Source organism: Passer domesticus, chromosome Z (assembly GCF_036417665.1).
Source record: "Passer domesticus isolate bPasDom1 chromosome Z, bPasDom1.hap1, whole genome shotgun sequence".
Classification (NCBI taxonomy): Eukaryota; Metazoa; Chordata; class Aves; order Passeriformes; family Passeridae; genus Passer; species Passer domesticus.
The window spans coordinates 37,554,944-37,573,846 of NC_087512.1; the positions used below are offsets into that span (position 1 = coordinate 37,554,944).

At 37.0% G+C, this 18,903-nt stretch overlaps 1 long non-coding RNA gene across 7 annotated transcripts in view; it reads right to left on the reverse strand.

The window, feature by feature from the left end:
• LOC135291068 (uncharacterized) overlaps positions 1-18,903 on the reverse strand; it is a 99,504-nt gene that overhangs the window by 36,866 nt on the left and 43,735 nt on the right. For 3 of the 7 annotated variants that reach the window (XR_010353933.1, XR_010353932.1, XR_010353934.1), the window contains one exon: positions 14,474-14,631. The exons of the other annotated variants lie outside the window; for them this stretch is intronic. This is a non-coding gene — a long non-coding RNA (uncharacterized LOC135291068). The remainder of the gene's footprint in view (positions 1-14,473; positions 14,632-18,903) is intronic. 7 annotated transcript variants of the gene reach the window in all.

Genomic DNA, 18,903 nt, shown 5'->3' on the forward strand with positions numbered 1-18,903 from the left:
ACTTTGAGGGCAGGTCTCTCATGTGACATGCCCGGACAGAAGCTGCAGGTGACCCTGTTTTGTTAGACCACATGGCTCCCCAAGACACCAAGGATTCTGCTTTATTAGAAATTTTCCAAGTGGCTCTGAAGATTACCCTTTTGTTATCTATTTTATAAGATGTGCCTTTTATCTGAGATTTCTGGAAATCAATTCTTTAACGAAAGAGATAGTTTCTCTGAAATGTATGGCTCAAACCTAACTCTTATCCAAGTAAATTAAAGCAAAGGCTGTCTGTCACCACCCACATAGTCTTTACTAATCCCTTCAAATTTTGAAGCACAAAGTATTGATGCAGCAAAGAAAATGAAATTTTCTGCTTATTAATGTCTGCAAACTTTGTGCCTCTCTAACTGAGAGTGTGAGGCAGGTATAAAAGGACATTTGAAATACTTAGTCTGTACTTGGTCTGATCATAAACCATCAACCAATCCCAGTCATGAGTAGAAGGTATTTTGATCTTCTAAATTTTCAGAAGCCAAGTCTTCCTTTGATTAGGGAGTTAGTATGAAGGAGTTAGCTGACTGCTTTTCCACCCTGAGACTACAACAAACTCTTCTGGAGATCTCCTATGAGTGCACTAATACCGAAAGTACATTGTTGTGATAAATAAACTTTTAGAGTCCTATAAACTAGATTAAACATCCTTGATTTCTTCCTGACTGCAAAGGATTGCTATCTTGATGGTGCTGTAAGATCAATGTGAAGAGGAATCTATTTGTGCAGATGAGAGTATTAAATGAAAAGAAGCTGAGCTGAGGTACATTTCTGTCTGCAAGCCCTGAATATCTGAAGGGTAACACTTCTATTACAACACCAACAGCAAACTGTCTTATGATTTTTTTTCATTACAATCTTTTGGGAAAAGACAAGAAGTACAAGTAGACAGAGCAGCACCTTCCTTGAAAGAAAACTAGGATTTTCTATGTGTCACTTCTCTAACAAGAGTCCCACAGCGCCATTGTGTTTACTTTCTTTGCATAGGAAAGCCAAACAGTGAGAACACTGGTGCATAAGCTCTTCAACTATTGAGATATTGAATTCTGATCTTTAATAAACCAACGCTGATTTACTTCACTGCTTCTGTTTGCTTAGTTAAGCTCCACTGGCATAGGAAAAAGCACACATAATTTAATCAGATTGCTTTTTTCATTTGATTTTTATTAATGCAGCAAGCAGGCACTGAGCTTGGTGAATTCTCTCTGTTCTCACCAGTATAATATACCACTTCCTTCTGGACTGAAAATTTCAAACAACAGCAAAATATCCCAAAGAAGTACCAGAGCTTATGTGGAGTTGACATGATGTCCATTTCAATGGTACAGGCTATCCTCTTTCAGTCATGTATTAAAAGTATACTTTGTGGAACAGAGAACAGAGTCATTAAAGAGAGTGTTAAATGCTCTCATTTGGGGTTCGACATGCCATTGTATTTTCCTCTAGAAAAATCCCACCATCTTGGGACTTCAGGATATCTGCACAGCTGCTTTATGCCATCCAGCACAACCTGCTGCTCTTAGCATTAGGTATTCTAGATTAATATAGTACTGTTGAGCTGTCACAACTGGAGACACACAGATTTTCATGTTTTGCAGTTCACAGTAACTTCAGACAAATCTTTCCCATTTATTTCAGGGTCAAATGGTGTTTGCATTCATTTCTCTGTACAGAATTGTAACAATGATTTTAAAAACAAGTATAAAATAAAGCTGAGCATATGTAAGGGCGATTCCATGCTGTGCTTTTCATAAGCTCTGAAGACTATTGCTCTTTGTGTAGGGAACAACTGATGAAAGTCTTGGAGTTTTCAATGTTCAGTTGCCATTTACCTGTCTACCCACAAGCCTACACTGTTTATTCTGTTGTGTTATTCTACCTTTATCGTATTTGATTATGTTCCATTTTTCAATGTGAAGAGTGAACTGAAACACATATAATATTACGAATATATGTGTCTATATCTATATGTTCTTACATATATGCATAAAAAATTAAGATATTAGAAGTTACAGCCTCTTGGGAGCATCTGTGTGATTCTATTTTCAATTACAACATTACGATGTCTGCCTTCATAGAGGAGTAAACAACCCATCTGCTTTTTCTTTTCTCCTTGAAAGAGTGTACAAAACAGTGATGTTAATTGCCAAAATACTACTTCCTCTGTGACAGCAGAATATCACATTAAAGAAAAAATCTCATAGGATAAAGAAGAGAAAAAAGAGGAAATTATACTTCTTTCTTGGTGAGGATATTCCTTTACAAAAAACTGTTTGGAAAGTGACATTATTACTACTACTATTATTATTAGTAATAGTAATAGTAGATCATTTTTCAAGTAAGACGTGAACCATCTATGAACCATCTTTCCATCCTCCCAGGGTAGCTTCCATTCCAAAGCTGCTAACTATGCTCAGAAACAAATACATCTTCTGTATGTTCTTTATCATATTTGTATCAATCATAGTGAAAAGTGATTTATTTTCTGCTAGAATTGCAAGACAACACATCTCCATGTCTCTCAAAAATTTTTAACACTGGTCAAATTTTGTTCTTAAGTCTATAGTTGTGTTGTTTGCCTCTTCTAGTGACAGACCTCTGCTTACTTTTCAACCTATAATCTATATTCTACTTCAAAGTCCATATGTGCATGCCATACAGATTGCTCGGGTTTGTAGTATCTCTCCTTCACTGAAGCCAGCAAGAGTTTTATTAGCTATTTCCCTGAGTATCTAAAGAGTATCTAAAGACTATTTAAAGAATTTAAAGAGTATTTAAAGAATCTCTTTACTTTATTCTATCTCCATGTTCACATTCACAAGTACTGAATGACAAGTAGATAAGATAAAAAAAAGAAAAAATAAAAGTGTGCAGCAGCAGAAGTTTGTAGCCACAACTTTTAACTTAGAGGTAAAATAAAACTATAGGTAATTAGTAGTTCTACTAAAAATTTTTAAGCACCTAGAAGCTTACAAGATCCTTTAGATTAATCTGATTTTTTTGAGAAGCCTTTATGAATTTCACATCAAAATGTTTAATGTTTCCTGAAGCATGAAAACAGGTTTCAGTTTTTCTAAGTTACCACATAATAACCAAAGCAATACTTTTTAAAATTCACAATGTTATTAATTCCCTGCTATTATATATCCATTATCAAGACAAAAATTTCAGCGTTTCAGCACATTAGAGCTAATTCCTGGAGACTGTTTCATATATTTTTACCACAAATCATCTTGAAGAGTCTTTTGTGCTCTAAACTGATAGTTTCAGAGACAAAACTACCAACCTCCCCATTACTTCAAATGAACAGAAAAAAAGCCCTCTCATGACTTTCAGGAATGTAAGAACACTGACCAACACTAAATTCGTTATCCTTAGTTCATCGATTATGAATCACTAATCAAATGCCTTCTGCCACAAAGCTTCTGAAATATCTAGTTGTGTGGAGGTATCTGCATTGATATGATATTAGGCTGGCTTTTGTGTCAAGGCATGTTTCCTGACCAAATTGGGTGTTGGAGCAAATAAGTGCAATTTCTATTTCTTATGAATATGTTAAAAGAAATTGTAATAAAATTATTTCTAATTCTTTGGGGTTTGGGTTTGTTTTTATGTATTTTTTTAAATACAGATCTAAAATTATCTATTAGATGCAGTCTGTTTTAAGCATAAGAATCGCACACTTGGATTCTCAGCCTTTAATTTGTCATTCCCGATGAAGCATTCATGTGCAGTCCCTCAATCTCCAATTCTGAGGCATAATCCCATACAAGTACAGTATTAAATTCCATGGTAAACCTGCCAGAGGAGGGCAAAAAGGATTAGACTACTGCAGTCTAACAAAGATTCAGTGAATGTGTCACTTTAAAGTATGCCAGGTTTTGACATGAATAGGTACTTGCAATCTAAATGTGTTACTTATCTATGTATTAATTACCTACTGAGGGAAAAAAAAAAAAAAAGACAGTTATCCCACAGGAGTAGCCTGAATTTTACAGTATGGTCATTTCTAAGTAAATTTGCAAAGCTGTGCACAGGGAGCTAAGGATAAACCCTATTAGTGAATAAATGGACTTACACATTTTGTAATTGTATGCAGCTTGGAAAATGTACCTTTTCATGTCTTAGCCTGACAATCCAATAGCTTTCTTAGAACTGCTGCCTGCTAGTACCTGGAAAAGATGCTAAATATCTACATTACCTCTAAAACATGGCCCAATGTAAAAAAGTCCAAAACTAAGAATATGTCAAATTGTTGTTTTAGCTAAAGGTGTAGAAGATACCTCTGAAGTACAAAATAACGGTAAAGGAGAATGAAGATAAGGGTGACTTCAAATCCTAGTGGAAAAAACATAACTACAGGGGGAAAAAAAAGATTCCTAACATTTCAGCGTCCTGGTTTAGGGCAAATTTGGGAGAAAGCCTCCAAATGGGGGCCCTCCAAAAGCAAATTCAAATAGCTCCTCCCCCAACACGGGGAGGAAAGGATTTCTTTCAGGAAAATATTTCCTTGGGAAAAAAAAGTGGAAGAAACGGTTTAATAAGCAAAGTATTCACAAGCCTAAAAAATGAATAATATTACGTGATAAAACCTCTCGCTGTTCTGGTGAGATGGTAAATTCAGGAAGTCCTTGTAGTGGGGTGTAGCTCAGCTTACTGAGTCTCTTGTCAGTCCCACTGGTGCTGGAAAATGCTGTGTCACAGGCCCCAGTGGGCCATGGTGCAAGCTCCCAAAGTTTTTCTGGGTGTTCAGTCCAGAGCACGTTTGAACAGTTCCAAGAAAAAAAACAAAAAAACCACAGTTCAGGACATTCCTCTGCCTCAGCTAGCTGAAAACTAACTAAAAGCAAAGGAGAGCTCTATCCTACCATCTGTCCATGCTGCAGACAATGCAGTCCAGGAGAAAGATGCAGAGGAGCAAGTGCCGTTTCTGAAAATGAACTCCATGCTTCTTCTCTCCCCTGTCTCATTCTCGGAAAGAGTCTTAAACGTGCAAAACTTAATATCCAGCATTAACAGAACAGATGACTGGGGATACAAGTATCATTATATAGCTCTATTATATAACTTAGACACCCTAAGACATTCAGACATTTCCATATTTTTGAAATACATTTTATCACCAAAAAGTGACAAAAAGTAATTTCTATTCCTCCAATTTCATTCAGTTTTTGCATCTATAATTTAAAGGTTATTATCTGTTCCATTGTCTCCTACCATTTCCATTTTTTTCTTTCATTAAAGTATATTTTGATGTCCTACAGCTTCTGAAGTGTCTTTAGTGTCAAGACTGTGTTTAAAGACTGACTGAAGTTTCCACAGTCTGTTGTTTATTTTTCTTCTAGCAACTTTTCCCTCAGTTATTATTTTCCAAAAATTTGCTTTGGCAGATATTTTCTTTAATCCTCAGCCTCTCTTCAGCACTGTTGTCCATACTACAGTCCTTTCTCCCAATAGTCTCTCCTCTGTCTCAAGCTTCTACCAACTACTCCCTTTCAACAGTGACATTTCTTTAGCCTCATTGTTTTTTCTTCTCTCACTCTCCTTCAATCCTCTGCAAGCTAGTTTTTAGTTCTCTTCACCAGTGAAATGACTCTCACTAATGACACTTTACGAGCTACAGTAAATAATTTAAGGACAATGTTAATAATGCACAGGAAAGAAGGAGAGGAATGAAGAGATACAGGAAAAGAGAAGTTTCAGCAGAGTACCACAACATGATTGAGAGACACAAACTACATTTTTCCCTGTTACCTCTTCTCCAGAGAGAAGTCCTTCATTTTCCAAAACTGATATGTAAAGGGAGGCAAGATGAAGCCTGACATTCTATAAATGAAGGACTGAGAAGTGGGAAGAGGATCAGGATGAAGTGAGAGACAAAAATCTTGCACAAAGCCAAATGGGCTTTTCTTTACAAGAGCTTGAACAGAATTTAAGTATGACTATCAGCCTTGAGAAGGATCCATGGTTTAATAGTATTTAGAATAAGACAGGCAGCCAAACATCATTAGGCTCTTTGAGTGCTTCCTATTTTTGAAGTCAATGCATTTCTCAGATACCACACACATTTTAACTGACAGCAAAAGTACTTTGTTGTTTCATCAATAAAAATTGAAGCAGCTTGATTTAAAATGCAGTGTTTCCTGCAGTAGCTCAAGTATTCAAAATCTATGTATGATTTAGCCTAGGTAGTGCTTCTGAGAGGGGCTAATGAAATATAAAGGGGGTAGAGACTGTTTTCTTCTGCAGCATATGGATCAAAAAGTAGAACTGACCAAATAATCCCTAAAGTGTGGAAAGTGTGAGCAAACCAAATATCTCCTCGGGAAAAACTTTCTTTACTGAGACAATAATAATGCTTTTTCCATGAGACAAAACTTTCAAATTTTCCCCCATGTGAAATTGAAATTTCTAAGATCCTCTCACAAAAACTGCTGAACCAAGCTGCCTGCTCCTGAAAAGAAGAAAGGCAAGAAGATTTAGTGAACTGACCCAGTCTTTCACCATAAACAAGGCTGGAAAATTCCTGCCAGTATCCATCTACCTATGGATTTAAGTTTCCCAGGTGACCAATCAAATAATCAAGCAAATTCTTTCTTACATGATAACAATTGCCATTAAAACCCCTTGTCATTAAATCTTTCCGAGTTATATCCTTATTGTCAAGGGCTGGTATCAGTTCCTTCCACCCTTCTTTCACAAAAAACCCCAAACCCAAACTTTCCATATTTCAGCCTGCTAGAGATAGTAGAGGATATCTTCCATAAGATGTTCCGTAACATCCGTAACAAGTGGGTTAAAAAAGGCAGGATGCTTATCAAACTTTTCATTTAGATTTTGTCCAAATAAAACAGGAAGAACCTTTCTCATCCTCACCAAATGAAAGTCAGTGAAAGTCTGTATCTTTGTTGTTAGCTGCAAAACGTATGTAACAATGTTATGATTTGCCCTACTTCTGGAATCAGATGTCCTTTTTTCTGGTACACCCACAAAGAAAACAAAAAATACTAGAAGTCTTTAACAAGGATCTTTGTGTAAAAATATTTTGGTTCAGACCTTTTGCCCCTCTCCCTCATTCCCCAAGGTATTGACCATACTGCATTACATGTGAACTCACAGTACATGACGTGAAACTATGTAGTCATAGAATCACAGAATCTGTGGAGTTGGAACAGACCCAACAGGACCATCGAGTTCATCTCCCAGTCCTGCACAGGACATCCCAAGAATCACACCCTTGCCTGGGAGCATTGTCCAGGTGCTTCTTCAGCTCTGTCAGGCTAGTGCTGTGACCACTTCCCTGGGGAGCCGGTTCCAGAACTCAACCGCCACAAAGGTTAAAAACTTTTTTCTGGTATTTAATCTAACCCAACTCAGCCTCATGCCATTTCCTCAAGTCCTTTTGCTGGTCACAAGAGTGAAGAGATCAGTACTTGCCTTTCAGCTTTCTGCAACTCTATACTGCACCCCACTATAGTTCCCTTTAACATCTCTACAAACCCACCAAAAGAATTGTAAAAGGATTGGTTTTAATCCCCTGAGAAATACTTTATTTTAATCCTTTCCCAAGCGTTGTTCTCAACTACCACTGAAGAATAAATCTTAACTGGCTTTGAGGTTTTTTTTTTCCCCCACACCATATTCTTAATAAATATATTAATGGACTTAGTACATACTTCTTTTCAAAATGATGTTTTGTGGAAGAGTTTTTTAAAGCAGCTATAAAATAATCTTGATTATTTAAAAAGCTTCTGCACATAAAATTTTTAGGCACTTCATTTTAGGGAGTCAGTTAAGAGAACTGGAAATAATAAACAAGACTTTCTCAAGTTTGTAAACATTTTCAACTTCAACTGTTTCCCAAAATGTTTGAAACCATCTGCTGCTTTTTTGCTGGTGTGTGCATCACTCCCTGTGACAGTGACTGAGATGGGCTATCTTACAACTGACACACCTCCACTAGGCAGCTCTTTGAGAAGTGTATCCTTCCAGCACTATAAAAAATTAGCTTACCCTTGTTTTGTGATGAGCGTTGCTAGCATCTTCTAGCCTCTGAGAATGTTTCACCAAAACCAAGTCTGAATTTTGAAATGCCTGAATTTGTCTTAACTTCCATATAAAAGCACATGCTAGAGAAAGTATTTCTGAAGTTTACTTGAGTTTTCCCTGGCAACTAAGTTAAATCTTTCCTCCAACCATGCTGATCTTGAATGAAGTGTCTCTCTTATGAAAATATTCCACAAACCTAGGCTGACACATACATATTTTGTTAGAAGTATAAACTTGCCACCATGTCACTTTAGTACCCAAATTCTTGTAAGAGAAACCACTACTTCTTTCTCAACTTCATCCATTTTCCAAGACAAGTCCTTAATTACTGTGTGAACCTGCACAGCACAATTAGAGATGACTTCCCATGGAGTGAAATATTTTGGTCAGAATTTCCCTAGTGCTTGTCTAGATCAGCCAGAGTGCACTACACTGAACCGCCATGGGTATCATATGTTTTGTATGGAGAAGTAATAAGCAGAACTAGAAGGTCACAAAGGTCAGAAGGATTTTTGCTGCATTAAGAAGAGGATAGACACAGGTCACACTGCTCTAGAGCTCATGGGGCACCTGAACATCTGCTGTGGCCAGTTCCACCATTCCCCTAAGCTGTAGACTTGAACATACTAATGAAAGAAATAACTCTTATAAAAAAGTCAAAGACCCATGCCCTGAAGAAGAGTACAAAGGCAAACCATGCTGCAGTCACAAGGTTTCCAAGAGCATGCCCACTGTGGCTCTATCCAGGAAGCATGCAGACTTCTTCCCCATGTGTCTGGGGAGCAGAGGCGGCTGTGGGAGAATTTGACTTGAGCTAAGACCAGCTGCCTCCAGGTTGATTCAGTGCCCATTGCAACACACCCAGGCAAAAATCCTCCTATAAAGCACAGGCATTTCTACAACCTAACTACTTAATATACAAAGCACTCAAGAGTTTTCATGTTTGTTTTCTATGGTTTTGGTGCGAATTCATTAATTAGCACAGTAAATTTGCTAATGAATATTTTAATAGTGTTAATATGCTGCATATGCAAATTGAGTCTACAGAGTATCACCTGGAGAAGAACTACTTCAACACTACATTGATTTGTGATGCAAGTTTTGTTTTGCCACTCTTTCCCTTCCTTTAGGTCAACCAGGTGACATTTCAGTAATAGCGGTGTCCTTAGCATAAGTCATCACAGAAGATGATTTCACATGGATAGTGAAGGTTAAATATTTTTAAAATGCAAACAAAATGAATTTTTAAAAGCTTCAAAATAGCTTCAGATTTAGAAAGCCCTTTACAATTCATGGGCAGTTCTCTTTAAGAAAAATGCTCTTCACTTATGCGTACTTCTCATTTGTCTGTTCAGAGATTTCTCTGTCTCTTCTACCACACAGTCTGTATAATTTAAGGTGACTCACTGTACAGTAAAGTTCACCTTCCATTAAAATGTTTTCTTTAGTAAGCACTCTTCTGGAAGTGCTGTAGTGTAAACATGAGTGGCTACGAATACGAACATTTATTAAATAGTGCTGATGAATTTTTCAATACCTAAGGGAGAGCAATTCACAGCTCAATCATTCGGGCCATTTTAAGTGCTGCACAGGACAATTCCACTACATCTTCCATTAATATTTAATTGCCCATTTTATTCTGTTTACCTTTTTGGTTAATATATAATTTAAAGCACTTCTACTAAAAAGGAGTGGGGAGGGAGGGAAGAGAACAACTGTTAGCCTGCTTTTAACAACTCTCTGGTGAGAAGTTTTCCTTCATTTAAAATTCATTGCAAAGAATTTTTATTTAATATTAGTAACACAAACCCCAGGTATTAAAGCAAAACTTGGAAGCAACTGTTACGTAACAGTTGTGACATTGACTTAAATTTGACTGACACCAATTTCTGTCTGGCAGCCTTTCACAAAGCACCCTAGAAGACTGGGAGGATGCCACACAGCCTGAGCACCAGAAGAAGGTACAATAAGTGTGTGACAGTGTTACAACCCCTGTTGCACAAGGAGTATTCCACAGGAAACACCATTTTTCAAGGTTTTGATGGAGAGGGAAAAGGGATTAGAAAATATTTCAAAAATATTTGGCTCACAATTACAAAACCAGGGAGTGTTAACAGAGGGATATATTACACTGTGGTCATTAGGAAATAAACTGCCAGATTAATGGGCCTGAAAGTATTTAGGTACTGTGAAGTGGAGAAAAAAGCAACCATCACATAAGAGTGTTACACATGGTCATCATTGCCAGTCATCAGGACATCACAGCTCATGACAGTCATTAATCTTATATAAAATTATTTATTTACTAAAAACAGTAAAAACCTGATTTTTGAATTTGGGACAAATTACTAGCAGTGGTACTTAGGCTTTGGTCACTATTTCAAGAATCACAAGAAGACTCACAGGGACTTAAATATTGACATGTTTTGAACTTTTCAGAGACTGTATGTTTGGTTTTTCACTTTCCATAGTCCTTAACACATATAAAACACACTAGGAGTTTACGGTCTAGAGTAGTCTATCACTTTTATCTCCTTCTGCCATAAGCTAAGGTTGGTGGTTGGCTGAGAAGTTTGTGAAAAAAAATACATAAATAATTAAAATTAATAGATTCCTTAGCTTTTCTGACTCATACTCTTAATTTTCTTTAATGAATACTTTCAGACTATTATGCTATTATATATAACATAATATCATGCCATGAAAGTAGATCTAGATGTGGTATTCGAAATCTGGTGCATTAACTGAGCATTATCTGTGGGTCAAATATGTCTTGTTTTTCAGAATTACCTACAATATTAAAGATTAGCACATATGTAATCACAAGATCAGTGTCCAACCTTCCTAATGAAAGTGAGAAAATGTAAACATATTATTCAAAGTTAGCATGACTTTAGGAAAAATATATATATATATATATGAAAGGAGAAAAAAAAAAGCATGAATAAAATTAAACAGTTTTTCTACAGTGTTTAAGAGATATCTAGCAAAATGCATAAAACTGGAAAATGATGAAAATTATTCTGGGAGGTATTGAAAAAGATCTGAAAGACAACACAGTCATTGGTCACAGCCAGCATGTCTTCAAGAAAAATCCTGCTTATCAAACCTGATTTCCTTTTATGACAAGGTAACCCACCCAGCTGATCAAAAGAAGTCAGTTGATCTCTTTGGATTTTAGTAAAGCCTTCAACACTGTCTCTCACAGGATCCTTCTGGACCTAATGTGCAGCCCACAGCTGGATAAACACATCATGGGATGGATGAGCAGCTCAGCTGGGTCATGGGTCAGGCACAAAGGGTTACAGTGAATGGGGTGACATCAGACTGGGAACCTGTCACTGGTGGGGTTCTACAGGGCCCCATCCTCAGCCCTCTGATCTTCAACATCTTCAAAAGTGATCTGGCACAGAATGGGAGGAATACTGAGCAAGTTCACAGATGATACAAAACTGGGAGGAGCTGGTGAGTCCCTCCAGGGCAGGGAGAGGCCCTGCAGAGAGACCTCCACAAATCAGGGGTCTGGGCAATCACCAACCATGTGAAGTTCACCAGGGGGAAGTGCTGGATTCTGCATCTGGGATGGGGCAGCCCTGGATGTATGGACAGACTGGGAAATGCTGTAAGCAGTGCCATGGAAAGGGACCTGGGGCTCCTGGCAAGCCGAACATGGGTCAGCAGTGCCCTGGCAGCCAGGAGGGCCAGCCCTGTCCTGGGGAGCATCAGGCACAGCAATGCCAGCCAGGCAAGGGAGGGGATTGTCCTGCTCTGCTCTGAGCTGGGGAAGCCTCACCTTGAGTGCTGGGGGCTGGTTTGAATGCCAAAATGTAAGAAAGACATTAAATTGTTGGAGAATATCCAAAGGAGGGCAACAAAGATGGTGAAGAGCCTTGAGGAGAAGCTGTATGAGGAGTGACTGAGGCCACTTGATCTGTTCTGCCTGAAGAAGAGGAGACTGAGGACAGACCTCATTGCTGTCTACAATTTCATTGTGCGGGGAGGAAGAGTGGCAAGCGCTGGTCTCTTTGCTGTGGTGACCAGTGACAGGACCTGAGGAAAAGGCCTGAAATTGTGACAGGGGAGGTTCAAGAAGCATCTGGACAATGCTCTCAGGAACATGGTATGACTGTTTGGGATGACCTTATGCAGTGCCAGGAGTTGGACTTGATGATCTTTGTGGGTCCCTCCCAACTCAGCATATTCTATGATTCTCTGGAAATGTTTATATTTTTTTATAGTAGATGTTCATCAACCTTGGGAACAGATTAGGCATATACAATGGAATTTTCTGTGACTCTGCTTCTCAGTCTTAAAATCTCAAGATAACAGGGCATACCTCTTCACCAAGGAACTAGCTGAGAACAATTAGCATTTGTGTCTCCTGTAGGAGTAGGCAGGGACAACATGAGCAGGAAGTCTGCATGTTTTAATTACCAGATCCTGAACAAGCAGTCAATATGATCATGTGAAAGGTCACTCTGTATTGGAATCCTTAGATTCCATCATTATCAATAAAACTAATCCAAGTCTGGCTGAAGTTTAAGGAAAAACTGTATCTATTAAGATCAAAACAAGACAGCAAACAACACAGTCCTACCCCAGCCCCACCCACCCCTTTTTCTGATCTTAACAGACAGTATTTCAAATTTTCAGGACTTCCAAACAGAAAGGTTTCAAAAAAGTCAAGGTCAGGAAACAGTAATTTCCTCATTAACAATGCCAGCCATGAGGATGCTTTCCATGCTCTGCATGATCAGTGTGCTGTGACTTGCTTGCTAAGGGCCTCCCTTCACTGCTGCTATTTCCTACCTCAGGGAAACAGTAGGTGGTGCCTACTTCTACAGCTCTTAGAAGCTCAGGTCTCCTCTGCATTTGTACACAGAGTAAGTGCCAGACACTCAAGGCCTCATTTTCCCTGTCAGCTAACCTAAAGTGCTAATATTCTGCAACACGAAGGGCATGCATTTTGAGATGTAAACCTATCCTCTCTGAACTCATGAAAGTGATACTTAGGCTAATACTTATTTTATAAAATAAAATATTTTATTACTGACTTTGATATAGCCTGAAAATATGCAAGAATTTTTGTTCTATTGAATTGTGGTTTTTACGCCATATATAGTTTCCTGCTCTACACAACAAGTAACTAGATCCTATTATTTTATTTCTCTGTTTAGACAGATGGTAAAATGGATTTACCAGTTACAAACTACTTGCAGAAATCAGAGTAACCTATATATTTTGAGAAAGGCTAGTAATCTTTATCCAATAATCAGAGATGGTGTTAATCTCTGAACTGATGAATACATAGATGCTGTTCTACTTTTTCACCTCAGAAATAGAGTCTTTCTAGATTGGTTTATGTATGTTTTTCTAAGTTTGTCTGAACAACACACATGGTATCAGTCTTCCTGCTAAGACTGTCTGCAAACTGAAGCAAGGAGAAGTATGGGAAAACTAATTCTTCTAATTTGATGTCCATTTATGTTCTATTAAAGTATCTAAATCTGTAGTCTATTGAATTATCAGTCCATTAGTATCAAAATTACATTTGGTGCTTTTTTTCTGATTTATTTTTGTTTGTTTCCTTTATTGTACTCTAAATTGCTAAACAGAGATGTATAGAAGCTGTTTCCCATCCAAATTTCACCATCCTTCACACTTCCTTCCTAGCCTTAACATGTCACTAGTTAAATATAGTCTGTTCATTGTATCCTCCATTAAATGCATTCAAATTCTGCTCTCTTGCTTCTAGAAAGTTAATCCCAAATGGAGTTAAAAGCATCACTGCTTTTAAAAATATCTTCAAGATCACATTAAAATATTTTTTAATGTGTCCTTTATTTTCAGTCTGTTGTCATTTGTTTATCAAACCTCAGATTTACTGGTAAATATTCTGAACCAGTAAAATATTTTAGTTTTGTAATGAATAGTTTATTTCATTTAGTACTGATTACACAGACGAACCTCTTAATTCTCATCAGATGCTTGTAGTTTTTAAATTTTCTCTAGTCTGTTCTATGGATTAGATTAAAATTTCAAGCGCGCAAGAAGATAACTTGGATCACTTTTGCCTTGTTGTACTACCTCAGCTAAAAGTAAATTGTTAAAATAATCTTCAAAAATTGCTTCTGTGTTCCCAAGCATAGCACAGACTTGTTTTCTGTTTTCCTCTCCCAAAAGAGTGAGTGCTTTGGCTGCATTCCATTCCAACTCACTTTAAGATGTTTAGTTGCCCTTGTTCTGTGCCGCCCCTAAGATGACAAAAATGAAGGGAAGATAGAGTTGGGCTTCTCTCAGGAAATGCTACCTTTTCATTTCCTTTTTGGGGTACACAATATACACCAAATGCAAACAGTGTAAGTTAGAAAGTAACGACACCACTCACGAGGACTCCTGTCAATGCTCCTGGAAATCAATACATCGGTCCTACTGCAGTAAAATGTGTTTCCCCTTTGTTAGACCCAGACAGCAATCCTGACACTGTCAGCCTGGGTGTTCAGAGAGTTCTGTCTGCCAGTGCTGCACCTTCTGTTCCATTTCACCCTAAGGATAAGTAAGACATTATATTCAGTCCGCACACATAATAATAACAACAGTATGATTCAGTACATTCAAACATTTAAAACAGTTCAGTCACAAATGTCAGCAGAAAGCTGGATCTGCAAACTTGTAGCACACACTTGTGACAACATCGTTTAAATATAAATGAAAAATGTTACTGACAAATGTCAGTAGAAACAACGGGTTCTGTTCTTCAACTGTTGAGTCATCTTATGTAAATACGTTGCCTCCTTGAACCACATATGCCGGTATCTATCCTTCTGCCTTTATGATGGGATCACACTGGTAGGTTGACTGTAAGCAGCAATTAACAGGGAAGGCTTCAAAGTCCCTTCATATGCACAGAAAGCTCTGCAACAGCCTACGATAAAGATTCATATTCTTTGTTCCTCTATATGTGCTAGTGCACATCTCTATAGCAATTCCTACATGTAAGCATCATAGTTTGAACAAGAAATAGTTTTGAACAAGTTTGTGGAGGAGGTTGGTTAAGATCACCTTTCCAGTAGATCTTTCTGGAGAGTTGAAAATGCTTAGAAAAACTTAATTTCCAAGCCAGACTCAGAGGGAAATAAAGGAGAAAGAGTTAAAGAAAAACTGAAGGGAAAAACATTTCCTTCAGTGAGCTACAGGTAGAAAATTAAAAGAAATAATCTGTTCATTGTGTAAACAAAAATAAAAATGTAGTTGATGCCCTCAGTAAAGTTCATGCTTGGCCTGGCTTCATTTGAGGGTGGTTTTGTTATTTAAAGTTGTATTTTCCTGTTGTGAAAAGTGTTTTATTTCAAGGAGAATTGTTCTACATTTTTGAATATTATTGAATAGCTTATGAAGCTTTCTTTGCCACAGCAAATGTTCAACACTTGTAGGCAAAATGGGAAGGGAATGAGTTTTAGTTTTAAATTATGTTAATCTAAAATACTGGATTGTCCAGATTGATACTTATCAGAACAGTTTCTTCCCAACTGCCATCACAATTAATGCTGAGAGGATGAAGAGAGAAATTTATCCTTAGAGCGGGACTAATAAGAAGAATAACTATAAAATATATCTACATTTTCATATGAAGATTGAACACACCTGTTATTTATCACTTTCTATGCAAATACTGCAATGACTCTCATTTGTTATATGAGTTTATATACAGCCTTTTAAAAATACCAGAACACAAAGTATATGACCTGGATTGTGTTTTAATTTTGTAAGCACATTTTTTTATGTATGTATCTCTCATGTTCTACTATGTTTATGACCAATGGCATTAACATTACATTACAAAGACATTACATGCATTTCCAAGAAGTGGAAAAGTATTTAAAATTCAGAGATTTTAATTTAATGATTTTTCCCATCTATCTTAGATTTATCCAATTATTTTAAGCCATTCACTCAACACATAAATATATACACCTATGTCAAAATATTCAGTATGAATATTCTTTATTTGCAACAGACAGAAACCTGTTTCTTTGCATAATCTCAAAATTATCATTGGAAAGAAAATCTGTCTCTGTACTAAATAATCTTTTGAACTGAATTAGAAATGACCTGATGCATCTTCTCTCACAAATTAGTAACAAAGATGCATTTTTGTAGATAATGCCGAAGACTGCGCTTGGCTCAGATGTAAGTACTGAGCCGCAAAAAACACTACACAGTGCTTGTGACATTTGACATAAAATGTGTAGTAGCAGCACATAAAATGTCTACTAGTGGGATAAAATACAATTAGCAGCATGAGTACTCTGCTTCATCTGAGAGCAGCTTTAAGCAGTGAAATACACCATGTATGTCTCATCTGAATCAAGTTGTGGAGAAAAATGGGATGCAATTAAAACATTTTTGTATTTTCCAATGGAGTTCATAAGAAAAAGAAATAATCTTTCTTACTTTTAAATAGACATGTTCTTTCTAATTCTAACTTTTTAACTAAATCTTCATTTTTGGCAATATACTTACTTTCCTACTCGAAGATCCATGTTTCACAGTTTCTCTGTGATAGAGAACAGAAGCCAAAGTATATTTTTCTGTACTTAAACAGCATGCACAATAACCACGTCAGCAAAACTTACAGGACAGTGAAACAATCCTTTCTTTTAACCATCTGTCTCCACATCACGTTCTTTAATTGTTACGATCCAGTTTCAGTGATTCATAAGAAACAATATTAGGTAACACTAATAACAGTACTTAATCAGATGTTTTAAGGTACAGTTTGGAGTTGGATTGCAATTAGTTTAAAGCAATTGGAGGTGTGCATATGTCAAAGGAGGTTATTTGTTTTGCTTTGCTTGATTGACTCCAATGGAGACCATGATGTGCCTCCCCAGGCCTGTTATTCACAACCTCTGCTTTTTCTTCCAACTTCTCCCTTTCCCAATCCCCCCCACGATGGTTACAGCCAATGGTAATTTAGATAACATCTAAAGCCTATCCTGACAAAGTAAATTCAAATTATGAGCAATCCTTCCACATAGAAAGACCTTGTTTTTTAGATTAGTTGTGGATTGGCTCTGTATGACAGCTTGTTTGCAAAAGGCGAGCTATCTGCATTTCCAATGCAGGCAAGCATCATTTAAGGAAAAAATAGAGATGTCATTTCTCTTATTTGTCAGAGTTCATGTAATATTCCTTCTCAGTTTTCTTCATTGTTTACTTCTTAGGAAAATAGTAGCAACTGAGTACCTTCAGATGAGACACCTAATTTTGTTATGGATGAACATAGTGTTGTGACAAAACAGTGGCACAGCTGTCATAACAGCTGTCACACATTAATCATGACAGTGACAAATAGCATAATTACTTTATCTGGAATGTCTAGCATGCAACTCAGTATGCACCACTGCAGCATAAGCATATCAAGCATGGTTTAATTAAAAGACATCAATATAGGTTAGTCAGACATGGTCTTGGAGACACTGATACAAAATGAAAATAAAATTATTTATCAGTCCCTTTTTAGGAACACTGAAAGACCAATTACTTAGTCAACAAGGTAATTTGAATCTCTTTTCCTAATCAGTCCCTTTGATGCCAACTCTGCATGGTGAATTGAGCTACTGGCACGCATGTTTTTCTGACCCAAAACCTCAGCTATGCATCATGTTCAACGGTTATCCATTCTTCCAAGATGGCTTAAATGCTCACATCTGTCCCACATCCTTTGACTGAACAAAATGTAGCAAAATAACAAGCTTCATTATATGCTGCTGTGTAAAACTTCTTTCCCACAGACTTTGCAACGGAGATAGAAAGTGAAGCTTGTGTCACAATGTGTGCACTGGGTTCTGCAGTACATCTGCCAAGGCTTAAGTATTATGTAGCAAGAGCCCATTATAAAGACAGCTACCACTGAAAAACACAAATTCACCTCCAGCCTAAATTTCAAACATTAAGTAAAACCATTAAGACTTTTTTTTTTCCCTATCAGAACCCTATCCGGTTCAACATTTCTTTAGTATCACTCTCTGGGCCTGCATTTGTACACATGTTTGCAGCTGTTTTGTTTATGCTTTTGTGAAGAAAAAATACACACATAAAATGCTTTGCCAAGGTTCACTTCACACAGCAAATTCCACTGATAATTACCAACTCATAGTATTTTAACTTTGTGCTCCAGATTTGTTAAGCTCTGCATCTCATTGAGTTCACTTATTGAATTTCCAGGGGCAGTTCATGAATTGTACTGAAGCTGACTCAATGAAATATTAATTAATCAATTTTCATAGACATGGATTCATTATCTCGCTGGATGGCATCAGAAAACACAGTACTGCAGGCAGTATCCTTCCACCTGCCTGCCAGAGGATTTAATTGTATTATTCAATATTTAAAGCCCACATTCATTCTAGGTGAGTTTACACTGGGAGCTTTTCAAGCTCTTGCTCTAAGACAAAATTAAGGGAGAAACATTATTTAGATGAACCTCAGTAATCCATCAAATGTGATTTCCTATTAACTAGCAAAGCAAGACTATCAGTGATTTGTTCTGGATCATAGGAAGCGAAGTTTTTTAAACACAATAAATTCCTTAAAAATATGTAAGTTTTCTTTTTCCTATCTTCAATAAGAGGTACAAAGGGAAAAATGGCAAAATAATTTAGTAAGTGGTTTCTGAGATTAGAAAATTTACATCAATAAATCCAAGTTTAATAACTGGATTTAAGACTTCTATGCTTCTGCAAGGAAGCTATATAGAGCTATAGTCTCCAGAAATGCATCTTGAAATTATTTCAGCCATGTAAGTTTTTAAGA